General features: G+C 40.3%; 1 protein-coding gene across 5 annotated transcripts in view; it reads left to right on the top strand.

The window, feature by feature from the left end:
• The first annotated feature begins 5137 nt into the window (after positions 1–5137).
• The window catches only part of MYPN (myopalladin), a 134277-nt gene continuing 126865 nt past the window's right edge, over positions 5138–12549 (top strand). For 2 of the 5 annotated variants that reach the window (XM_054660163.2, XM_054660165.2), the window contains exons 1-2: positions 5138–5249; positions 10315–10517. The gene's annotated coding sequence lies outside the window, so the exon portion shown is untranslated. The remainder of the gene's footprint in view (positions 5250–10314; positions 10518–12549) is intronic. The other 3 variants (XM_016918411.4, XM_054660166.2, XM_054660164.2) reach the window with 2 other exon arrangements.

The raw sequence follows: 12549 nt of genomic DNA on the forward strand, positions 1-12549 counted from the left end.
GCTCCAAATTTACATTCTGGCTTCAATTCCCTTCTTGGTATCCCAGTGTGAAATAGTAGTACTGTTTGCATCATAAATACCAGAAATATTTTTAAATGTTCTCCTTTTATAACTCTGTGTGATTTCTTTATGTTTGTCTTCCATCGCCTAATTATAGGAATTCAAAATTCAAATGGCATTCAAACAGGAATAAATGTGAAAAATCACATGTAATGTAGCCCTTCACCAGTATGTGGGGATGTGTTCATACATTTGAAATTATAATGCGATTACTTCAGTTACTACTTTTTCTTAACAGAGAAAGCTCTCAAACTGCCCTGCTTTTTGTGGCAGTAAAAAATAAAATTTGTGTTTAGAATCAAAGACTTAACTGCATGATAAGCTATGCTTTAAAATTAGCTTTAAACCACAGCAGTCCTAAAATGAGGATTCTGTGATTTCTAGTTAATAGTCAGCATCACCAAAGTAATACAATATGAAAGTGTAGAATTTATACTTATATGATTCCTTTAAATCCATGGGTCTTCTTTTAAAGAAAACAGAACATAGCAATAGCAGAGACTAGCAAAGAAGGAATCTCAACTGTTAGAGCTTATCAGTCATACTTTCGAGTAGCAAATTGAACTATTTTGTTGCTACTGATTTCAAAGGGTCCTATAAAGATATTTGAGGTTGAAAGTTCTAACATAACTGTCAAAAATATAAATTTGGGAAGAATATGTATATTTTTAGATTGCATGCCTCACTGCCCTTAAATAAAATTAGGACTAAAACTAATTGTAACTACAGATCTGTGTCGAATTAACAGTACTGCTGCTTTGGATAACAATTAGCCAGAGCATGGATATCTTCATCTATTGAATCCCTTATTAATAACTTTCAAAGTAATGTTATAAAAGACAAAGCCTTGCTAAGCATCTCATTTGATTATCACTTTTATAATGGGAACTGACAGTACATTTCATATCTTAACTAAGCATTACAATTTTTATGAAAGCAGCACGGAAAACTACAAAAGTAAGGAGATGAAAAAGCTTTTTAACCCTCCCTGCCCCTAATTTCCTTAAGTTTAGTGTACTTCTTATGTTTATAGAACTAATTATTGGTTGCCTTTAGCATACAGGTAACTTTTATGCACAGTGATTGCAAATTTTAAAAAAAATCTCTATTGCTACTCATGCTTCTTTCAGAAAAATGAAAAATATTGTCCTAATAGTTGGCATCCAGAAATAAATAAAACACCACAATTTTTATGGACAGATTTTCATTAGAGTTTGAAAAATGTTCTTAAAATCTTGATGTAAAATCTGATAGCCTGACAGAACAGTTGAGCAGTAGTGACTAGGAAGGACAGAGTGTTCCTAGAAGACAAATTATAGTTGCCACCTCCACATTGCCTAAATAGAGTTTAACCATATTGAAATGACAGAAATGTTTGCCCAAGAAAAATGCCATGTAATTCAAGCTCCTGTTTTACCTACTTTTTTTTTTTAAAAAAAGCCAAACAAAAATTACTCTTTGTAAACATAGGATCTTAAGAAGTGAATTGAAGTGTTGTGTGCTGTTCATTTCCAACAAACAACTTCATCTATTCAATCTCTAAAAGGAAGCATTAGCCAGCAAGCTAACTTCCAAAGAGCAGCTTTCAAACTGCTCCCATTCACAAGCTCTGATAGTGTTGACAATAAAATAGAAATCCTGAGGAATGGTTAATGTCAGAATTGTTCTTAACATTGAAACATCTTTGTTTATTTTTAAAGGACAGCATAATCAGAGAATATAATTGTGTATTGAATTAATCTATGATAAGGGTGAAACATCTTGTCATCCTTCTCTAACTCAGTTATAAATAGACTGGGTAAGATGATTTTTTTTTTAAGTGTGAAACTCTTCTGTTTTAAATTTGCTTAGTATGGGGAACTCCCATTTTTAAAAAAATCAGGCTGAGCGTGGTGGCTCATGCCTGCAATTCCAGCACTTTGGGAGGCTGAGGTGGGTGGATTGCTTGAGGTCAGGAGTTTGAGACCATCCTGGCCTACATGGTGAACCCCATCTCTACTTTAAAAATACAAAAAAATTAGCTGGGCTAATTAGCTGTGGTGGCGGGCACCTGTAATCTCAGCTATTCAGGAGGCTGAGGCAGGAGAATTGCTCGAACCCAGGAGGCAGAGGTTGTAGTGAGCTGAAATTGCACCACTGCCCTCCAGCCTGGGTGACAGAGTGAGACCCTGTCTCAAAAAAAAAAAAATTTAAAATAGCTTTTATTTTAAATATTAATGCTTATTGTTAATAATTAAAATAATTCAGTAAAGAAGTAAAGAACTATCAGAAACATGACCCCAAGATGCATACTGCTAATACTGTACTGAACATCATTCTGATTTTTTTTTTTTTTTTTTTTTTTGAGAAGGAGTCTTTCTCTGTCACCCAGGCTGGAGTACAATGGCATGATCCCAGCTTACTGCAACCTCTGCCTCCCAGTTCAAGCAATTCTCCTGCCTCAGCCTCCTGAGTAGCTGGGACTACAGGCACCCACCACCACGCCTGGCTAATTTTTGTATTTTTAGTAGAGACGGGGTTTCACCATATTGGCCAGGCTGGTCCTGAACTCCTGACCTTGTGATCCACCTGCCTCGACCTTCCAAAGTGCTGGGATTACAGGCGTGAACCATCGTGCCCGGCCCTGATATTTTTCTTTACTTCAAAGCATATTGTACACATATAGAAGTCAATGAAAGTTTGCTCAATGGATCTTGGAGTTTTGTAACCTATTTTTACTCAACAAGGTGCTAAGTACCTCTTTCCAAGTATTGGAGGGCTTAGTTATGTTCATATGGAAAACACGCCAGACCGTGAACCTGCGGGGGCAGTTAACCACAAATAGAAATAAATGATGGATATGTTCAGTCTTATTCTATCCAAGTTGAATACAAATCTTAAGTTGAATGTATTCTGATGTATCTTGTCGTGTTAATAATCATCACCCGTGCTTTGAATGCCTAGAATGGCTTCTCCAGGTTCTTCAACTCCTCTGGCTCCAAAGAAGAGCAAAATGCTCAGGGGGATAAAAAGGAGAACGTCGAGATGCTGCATAGAGTTTTCATATTGTCGACTACACTTTCATACTTATATCATTTAAGTTGGTAAGCAGTGTGTTTGCTTATGCAAATAGCATATAAAGATATCATTCATTTGCTTTTTGGCAGTAATGATTTCAATCTTCATTCCTCCTACCATGGCCTCAGTTCAAGCTATCATCTATTCCAGCCTGGACTTTTTCCCTGGTCTATAGACTACCTATAGTCTTGGCCCTTTGGTCCAAACACACAGCCACTGGGTGGTCTTTCTCAAATGCAGATTTGATCATACCTCCTCAAAACGTTTATAATTTAGGCATTCAGAATTCTTCATAATCAAGCCTTTGTCTTCCTCTGCAACCTCATGCCTGCCACATTCCTCAAATCACGCCTCATCTTTGTTTTATGAGGCATGAAATATGCTCTCTCACATCTTCCTAAATTTTCATGTTGCTCCTAACCCAGTAGGTTTCTCATTTTTCAATACTCAGCTTAGACAGTACTTTCTTAATGAAGACTTGGCCTGTCTGTGACAGTTAACACCCTCCTTTCTGGTGCCATCCTCTGCTACAGAGCTTGCCACACTTCAACATAATCAATTTCCTGTCTTCTCCCTCACTAGACTGCTAGCTGAAGGTCAGGAACTTCGATCTTTTTACCCTTGTATCCCCAGGAATGAATGAATACAACTTGTTTCATATACTCAGAAGCTGTAGTTACCAAATATTTATTTTTGACTAATACATATAAGAAATAAATTGTTAGACTATTTTATTTAATTATTTGTTTATTTATTTATTTTGAGGCAGAGTCTCACTCTGTTGCCCAGGCTGGAGTGCAGTGGTGCGATCATGGCTCACTGCTAACTCTGCCTCCAGTGTTCAAGCGATTCTCTTGCCTCAGCCTCCTGAGCTGGGATTACAGGCCCCCGCCAGCATGCCCAGCTAATTTTTGTATTTTCAGTAGAGATGGGATTTCACCGTGCTGGGCAGGCTGGTCTCAAAACTCCTGGCCTCAAGTAATCCACCTGCCTCGGCTCAGAACATTTTATTTAGTATATAAAATCTTTCAAAACAATGTCGCTAAGGAAAAAGGATCATTCCAGGCTGGAATCGATGATAGCCTGAACTGAAGCCATGGTAGGAAGGATGAAGATAGAAATAATTACTGCCGAAAAGAAAAGGAATTATATATTTATATGTTATTTGCATAAGCAAACGCGCTGCTTATCAAAAAGTCCTCAATGGAGAAGACTGTGAACATATATATAGTAAATATCCATTAAGTATTTGTCAATCGAGCAATCGTTCCTTGTTTAGATTGTTATCTTTCTAAGGAAGGGACCCGTGATATATTTTTATTTATTGTTTCCAGTGCCTAACAGAATACTATGTCTATAAAATAATATCAAATCTAATTTTACTGATTAATCAAATGAGGGAATCCATTAATTATCTCTAAATCTCAACAGGAATGTATAAGACCTGTGTCTTTGAATTTCTGTCTACATATTGAAATATCTGTGAGCTCTTTGAGGAAAGGGGTTCTACCTACTGATTTTTATATTTTAAAGTCTTAACAGAGAACACTGAACATAGCAGAAGTTTAATAAATCTCTGTTATTAAGATTTCATCAGTGAAATACAAGTTTGCTTTGCTCATCATTGTATCCCAGTGACCTAGGGCAAGATCTTATTCATTGTAGGAATTTAGCAAATAGTCGTTAAATAAACATGATTTGGAAATCTTGCTATTGGCAGGTACAATTAAATCTAACATGAAAAGTTTCCCTTGGGGGAAAAAGTAAAGTTTCCCTTGGTGTCTTAGATTGAGGAATAAATGCAGATCAGAGTATGATTCTGAAAGATGTTTTATTTTTTACTATGAAACAACTCTACCCTACAGAGGTGGGGAGCAGGGAGGGGAAGGGAGAGAAGCTGGAAACAAACAAGTGAGGCTCACAGGAGAAAATAGCTCCTCCAAGGGGAGCCACATGCTCTGATACCCATGGCAGCCGCATGAGGAAGCAGCCTAAAATTAGCAGGACGGGCAAGCCCAGGAAGGGAAAACCACGGCAGCCTTTCCTGCCCTCAACAAGTGAGGTGAGGGGCTGGGAGTCCCGGCTGGAACTACCCAATGTAGCCTTTGGAGCTCCACTGCTGTTTGTGCCAGGTAAGGTCCTCCCTCAAAATTCATCTTGGGAGGTAAAGCAAGAGATTTCTTAAGGGGATGGCCAGATAATTGAAATATTTAATACTGTCCCAGTAAAAAGGTGCCTCCAGGAATCTAATGATTAAGAGAGCAATAGATGAAGAACATTCTATTCATCCTTAATCAGGGTATTCATCTGAACCACTCACTCTCACCTTATTGAATTGGGGCTCTCTGGGGTATGTAGGTGCTGCTTCTTTCAAGTGTTAAAGAGGGGAGGGTGTCCTAGAAAAATCTTTAAAGCCATGTGGGAAAAGGAATGATGAAAGGGCATTGCCAAGCAATGTAAAGAAACTGCAGAGCCAAGAAGGAAAGATCAGAGATAATACAAATAGGACTCAGTGGGCAACAGTCTGCTTTTTTCATGAATGAAGTGCAGAGCAATTGAGCTGATTGAGGACAGTCAACAGAATCCTAGAGGGGACCAGAATATTCTGTATTATTGTTTCATAAAGAACTGGATCAGTGATAGATTTTTACGTTGCACATGAATAACTCCCAGTCAGGGTACTGATCTATCACTCTCCATCGTTTCTGTCTCCCATACTAGAATTCATTTTAATAATATATTACCAATTGCTTTTTGAAGTTACAGCTCCTCATTAATGGTAAAACCTTCCAGTGCTATTAACAGAGTTTCTCACAGGGTTAATCTGAAGGAGTTGTGCAAGTGAATAGCAGAAATTCAGAACTTTAAAAAAATAAATTAATTGAGATATAATTAATACACCATGCAATTCACCTGCTTAAAGTAAGTCAATGGATTTTAGAAAATTTACAGAGTTGTGCAACCATTGCCACAAACAATTTTAGAACATTTGTATCACCCCCTCGTATCCAATAGCAGTAACTCCTCTTTTCCTCCAACATCCTCCCACTCACAGCCCCAGGAAACCATTAATCTACTTTCTGTTTCTATAGACTTGCCTATTCTCGATATTTCACATCAATGAAATCACACAATGCGTAGTCTTTTGTGAGTTCGTTTGTTTGTTTAATTTTTGAGACAGAGTCTCACTCTGTTACCCAGGACGGAGTGCAGTGGTGCTAGCTTAGCTCACTGCAACCTCTGCCTCCTGGGTTTAAGTGATTCTCATGCCTCAGCCTCCCAAGTAGCTGGGATTACAGACATGCGCCACAGTGCTCAGCTAATTTTTGTATTTTTAGTAGAGACAGGGTTTTGCCACGTTGGCCAGGCTGGTCTTGAACTCCTGGCCTCAAGTGATCCACCCACTTTGGCCTCCCAAAGCGCTGGCATTAAAGGTGTGAGCCACTTTGCCTGGGCTGTTTTTTGTTTGTTTGTTTGTTTGTTTGTTTTTGAGACTCGCTCTGTCGCCCAGACTGGAGTGCAGTGGCGCGATCTCGGCTCACTGCAAGCTCCGTTTCCCAGGTTCATGCCATTCTCCTGCCTCAGCCTCCCGAGTAGCTGGGACTACAGGCGCCTGCCACCATGCCCGGCTAATTTTATTTTTGTATTTTTAGTAGAGACGGGGTTTCACCGTGTTAGCCAGGCTGGTCTCGATCTCCTGACCCCGTGATTCACCCGCCTCAGCCTCCCAAAGTGCTGGGATTACAGACGTGAGTCAGCGCGCCTGGCCTTATTTGTTTGTTTTTAAGAGAATGCTTAAGTGTGCGAGAAGAGAGAAGAGAAGCCTCTTTTGTTGTTGAAGTATCAACTGTTGACTCACCCAAAAGAGGATCTGTAATTGTCTCCAGTCTCTGTTTTCAGTGAATATTTATAACCCATTACTCTAAGATTGTCCAGTTATAATGGTACTTCAGTGTTACATATAATGAAATGATTAATAAATGCTTTACGGTAATGATAATTTTCACTTAATGATAATCTTGGATGTGATCTGATGGAATGAAGTATATCCATTTAGGGTATCATTAGAGAACTTATATGGGACACAGCCTAAGGTTTTAGTAAATAATAAATGAAGTATGATGTAGTGTGTCTAGAATAGCGCCTTGCAGGTATTAGATTATTAGTAAATAGGCATATTTTCCTCCATCCGACTTTCAGTGTTAGACGTCTACTCGTGTTATAAAACCTACAGAGCAGATTTGAAAAAAATCTTAACCTAGCAGAATGCTTTGAACATACTACTCAATGAACACTTTTTTTTTTTTTTGAGACAAAGTCTCACTCTGTCACCCAGGTTGGAGTGCAGTGGCGCGATCTCAGCTCACTGCAACCTCTGCCTTCTGGGTTCAAGCAATTCTCCTACCTCAGCCTCCCAACTAGCTGGGATTACAGGCACCCACAACCACATCCGGCTAATTTTTTTGTATTTTTAGTAGAGATGGGGTTTCACCATGTTGGTCAGGCTAGTTTCGAACTCCTGACCTCAAGTGATCTACCCGCCTCGGCCTCCCAAAGTGCTAGGATTACAGGCGTGAGCCACCGCACCAGGCCTCAATGAGCACTTATTAAAACAGGGAAGGTAGATATAGTCATGAATATGTGCAATATAGAGCTGTGACATTCTTTCATAAAGGCTGGGGAAAATAGTTTCATATCCCGGACTAGGAGGCACCAATTATAATTTCAAGTTTGAACTATCAATTATAATCTTAGATAACCTACTTACTTTCTCTGGTCTTTATCTACATCTCCAGACTAGGAATGATAACACTGGATTATAGCTAAAATGTTATACCCATTGTTCATACTGTAAAACTCCATTATGTCTCCAAGACATACCTGCCCTGTGTTTATTTCATGCTAAAGGTGACACATTGAATTATAGGATCGCTTCTTAAGGAAGTCCAGTTGGTTGACTGTCATAAGACCTTGTAGCTTATAATTACATTGATGAAATTACCAGGTTTCATTGTCTGGTGTTCAGCTTTTCAAACTCAGAAACGTAATATATATTTTTTCCCAAAATTCTTAGAGTGATCCAGACCCTTAGCAAAGTACTCGCATTAACCAAATTCCCAAGAGAGTACTAGCTCAGCCAGAATTCCAATTTGTTAATTTACAATGATAAAAATGGTTTTAAAGCAAACCAAACAGCATGTTATGTTAAAAATCAGCTTTTCTTTTCTTTACGAGGAAACTTATTTTTTAAAAAACTAAACTGAAATTAGAATGCTGCTGGGTAGGCATGGACTGGAGAAAGGCAGGTAATTTATTATGGCATCTTGTGAGCATTGGCCTGGGCTCCCAGCTTCTCCACCAGGAGCAATAGGGCTCTCTCAGGTGGACAGTGCTGATTCTTTATTCTCTGATTTCTCTTTCCTACCTGTCATTCTATTATCTCTTAAGATATAGATATATGCATATTTATATTTATGTATAAAGACATATATACATATATACCATCAACTAGACTACAGCCCTTTTTTTTTTTTTTTTTTTTTGACAGGGTCTTGCCCTATTGCCCAGGCTGGAGTGTGTTGGTGCAATCTCAGCTCACTGCAACCTCCAGCTCCCAGGCTCAGGTGATCCTCCCACCTCAGCCTCTCGATTAGCTAGGGCTACAGGTGCCTGCCACTATGCTGGGCTAATTTTTGTATTTTAGGTAGAGATGGGGTTTCACCATGTTACCCAGGCTGGTCTTGAACTCCGGGGCTCAAGTGATCTGCCCCCACTTAGCCTCCCAAAATGCTGGGATTATAGGCATGAGCAACCGCGCCCAGCCTAGACTACAGCCCAAATTTGCTCGTTTTTTTTTTTTCTTTTCCTTCTTTTGATGTGCTTGAGGCATTCTGGTTTTTTGATGTGGAGGAAGAGTTTTACTATTTTGTCCTCTTTATAAAAATAAACACTTTTATTAGAACTTTTTTTTAAAGTGCAGCCAAAAAAAAAAAAATTACAAGAGAAAAATCACCCGTAATTCTACTCCCTGGCTATAACTAACATTTTAAAATATTGTAATCCAGGTTGGGTTCTTTGGCTAGTACTTGTAATCCCAGTGCTTTGGGAGGCCAAGGTGAATGGATTGCTTGAGCCCAGGAGTTCGAGGGTGCAGTGAGCTATGATTGTGTCACTGCTCTCCAGTCTGGGCAACAGAGCACAGCTCTGTCTCTAAAAAAAAGAAAAGAGTATTTGACTCCAGAATTTTAAAAAATAAAGTGCAGTCATAAATATCGTTTTGAAAACTGGTGAAAAAAGTTTTACATATCATCTTTCCATGTTAAGAAATGTATGTTGTTGGCCGGGCGCAGTGGCTCATGCCTGTAATCCCAGCACTTTGGGAGACCGGCCGAGGTGGGTGGATCATCTGAGGTCAGGAGTTTGAGACCAGCCTGGCCAACATGGTGAAACCCTGTCTCTACTAAAAATATGAAAATTAGCCGGGCATGGTGGCAGGCGCCTGTAATCCCAGCTACTCGGGAGGCTGAGGCAGGAGAATCGCTTGAACCTGGGAGGTGGAGGTTGCAGTGAGCCGAGATTGAGTCATTGCACTCCAGCCTGGGGGACAAGAATGAGACTTTGTCTCAAAAAAAAAAAAAAAGAAATGTATGTTGTTTCCAGTTTTTTGCTGTTACAAGCAGTTCTTGATGAACATCCTTATAAATACAGGAATGCTAGTTGTTCTTTTCTTAAGGATAGTCAAATTACATGCATTATTCATGATATGTTGATTTTCTAGTTAAATTTTCAGAGTGTAGGAGTGCTGTATGATGCTTCCATGTGTTTTCTATAAAATAAAATTCTTTCATAATTATGTCACTTTATGTGTCATGTTTAAGCTTTCAATCCTTTGTATATTATTTCATTCTTATACTCATTGTAAATTTTCTGAAGTAAGCAAAACAGTTTTCCTCATTTTTCGTTAACTGAAAAGGTGAGGTAACTGAAGCTTGTAGAATGATTTACCCAAGGCTGTATAGCTAGTGAGAGATAGAGCTGGGGCTAGAACCTGCTTGTTTTCTTGGATCAGTGGTTTCCAACTTGTGAGCAAGACCCCTGGAGGGCCGTGAATTAACTGTAATGGGCCCACAAATCCATGTGTACATCAAAGATTATCTGAAAACAGATAATTTTTATTTTTATTTTTATTTTTTTTAGTAGAGATGAAGTCTCACTATATTGCCCAGGCTGGTCTCCCATGAACCCTTGAGCTCAAGTGATCCTCCTGCCTTGGCCTCCCAAAGCGGTGGAATTTTAGGCGTGAGCCACCAGGTCCAGCTGTCTACAACATTTTTACATGTTGGAAAAAGGAGGCCTCATCCCAACCTTGAAAAGGTTAGAAACCAGTGCTTTTGACCTTGGTAAGTTTCATTATATTTGCTCTCAAGTATTCTAAAATGGCTTAAAATTCTTGACAAAACCATGGCTCTAAAAATGTAGCTGACATCAGAAAGGGGTCTCAATCCGGACCCCAAGACAGCGTTCTTGGATCAAGAAAGAATTCAGGGCAAGTCCATAGAGTAAAGTGAAAGCAAGTTTATTAAGAAAGTAAAGGAATAGGCCGGGCACGGTGGCTCATGCCTGTAATCCCAGCACTTTGGGAAGGCCAGGCAGGCAAATCACGAGGTCAGGAGATCGAGACCATCCCGGCTAACACGGTGAAACCCCATCTCTACTAAAAAAAAAAAAAAAAAATACAAAAAATGAACCGGGTGTGGTGGCGGGCGCCTGTAGTCCCAGCTACTCGGGAGGCTGAGGCAGGAGAATGGCGTGAACCCCGGAGGCGGAGCTTGCAGTGAGCCGAGATTGCACCACTGCACTCCAGCCTGGGCGACAGAGCGAGACTCCGTCTCAAAAAAAAAAAAAAAAAAAAAAAGAAAGAAAGTAAAAGAATAAAAGAATGGCTACTCCGTAGGCAGAGCTGAGTATACATAGACTGAGTATACATATTGTTGCTTCTTGATTATATGCTAAACAAGGGGTGGATTATTCACGAGTTTTCCGGGAAAGGAGTAAATATTTCCCAGAACTGAGGGCCCCTCCACTTTTTAGGCTACATAGGGAAACTTCCTATCATTGCCATGGCATTTGTAAACTGTCACGGTGGTGGTGAGTGGGAGTGTCTTTTAGCATGCGAATATACTATAATTAGCGTATAATAAGAAGTGAGGACAACCAAAGGTCACTTTCATCGCCATCTTGGATTTGGTGGATTTTGGCTGGCTTCTTGACCATATCCTGTTTTATCAGCAGTATCTTTACGATCTATATCTTGTGAAACCAATCCTGCCCGCCTTCTGCCTCATCCTGTGACTAAGAATGCCTAATCTGCTGGGAATGCGGCCCAGCAGGTCTCGGCCTTATTTTATTTTTTAATTAATTATTATTATTTTTTTTGAGATGGAGTTTCGCTCTTGTTGCCCAGGCTGGAGTGCAATGGCACTATCTCGGCTCACTGCAACCTCTGCCTCCCAGGTTCAAGCGATTCTCCTGCCTCAGCCTCCTGAGTAGCTGGGACTACAGGTGCCCGCTACCACGCCCAATATTTGTATTTTTAGTAGAGACGGGGTTTCACCATGTTGGCCAGGCTGGTCTTCAACTCCTGACCTCAGGTGATCCATCCACCTCGGCCTCCCAAAGCGCTGGGATTACAAGCGTGAGCTACTGCGTCTAGCCTTGGTCTCAGCCTTATTTTACCCAGCCCCTATTCGAGATGGAAGTCACCGTGGTTCAAACACCTCTGGCATAGGTAGCAGCATTTAATAACAAATAAAATTTCTTTCGTGATATGTAAATTAGGCTCCTCTGAAACAATGTTACTGGGTCTTATACTTAAAGTTTAGCATTTTCAAAGAAAACAAAAAATAGGTGGGTGTGACTGTGTAAAATATAAAGCATGGGGGCTGGACACAGTGACTCAGGCCTGTAATCCCAGCACTTTGGGAGGCCAAGATGGGCAGATCACTTGCGGTCAGGAGTTCGAGACCAGCCTGGCCAACATAGTGAATCCCTGTCTCCACTAAAATTACAAAAAGTAGCTGGGCATGGTGGCGGGTGCTGTAATCCCAGCTACTAGGGAGATTGAGGCCTGAGAATCACTTGAACCTGGGAGACGGAGGTTGCAGTGAGCCGAGATTGCACCATTGCACTCCAACCTGGGCTACAGAGGGAGACTTTTTAAAAGCAATGAAGAAGATATAAGGCACGAGGTCAGGAGCAGTTTGGGAGGCTGTGGTGGATGGATTGCTTGAGCTCAGGAGTTCCAGACCAGCCTTGGCAACATGGTAAAACCCCTTCTCTACAAAAAATTCAAAAATTACCTGGGTGTGGGTGTGGAGTCACATATCTGTGGTCCCAGCTACTCGGGAGGCTGAGGTGGGAAGATTGCTTGAG

This window comes from Pan troglodytes, chromosome 8, assembly GCF_028858775.2.
Source record: "Pan troglodytes isolate AG18354 chromosome 8, NHGRI_mPanTro3-v2.0_pri, whole genome shotgun sequence".
Lineage (NCBI taxonomy): Eukaryota > Metazoa > Chordata > Mammalia > Primates > Hominidae > Pan > Pan troglodytes.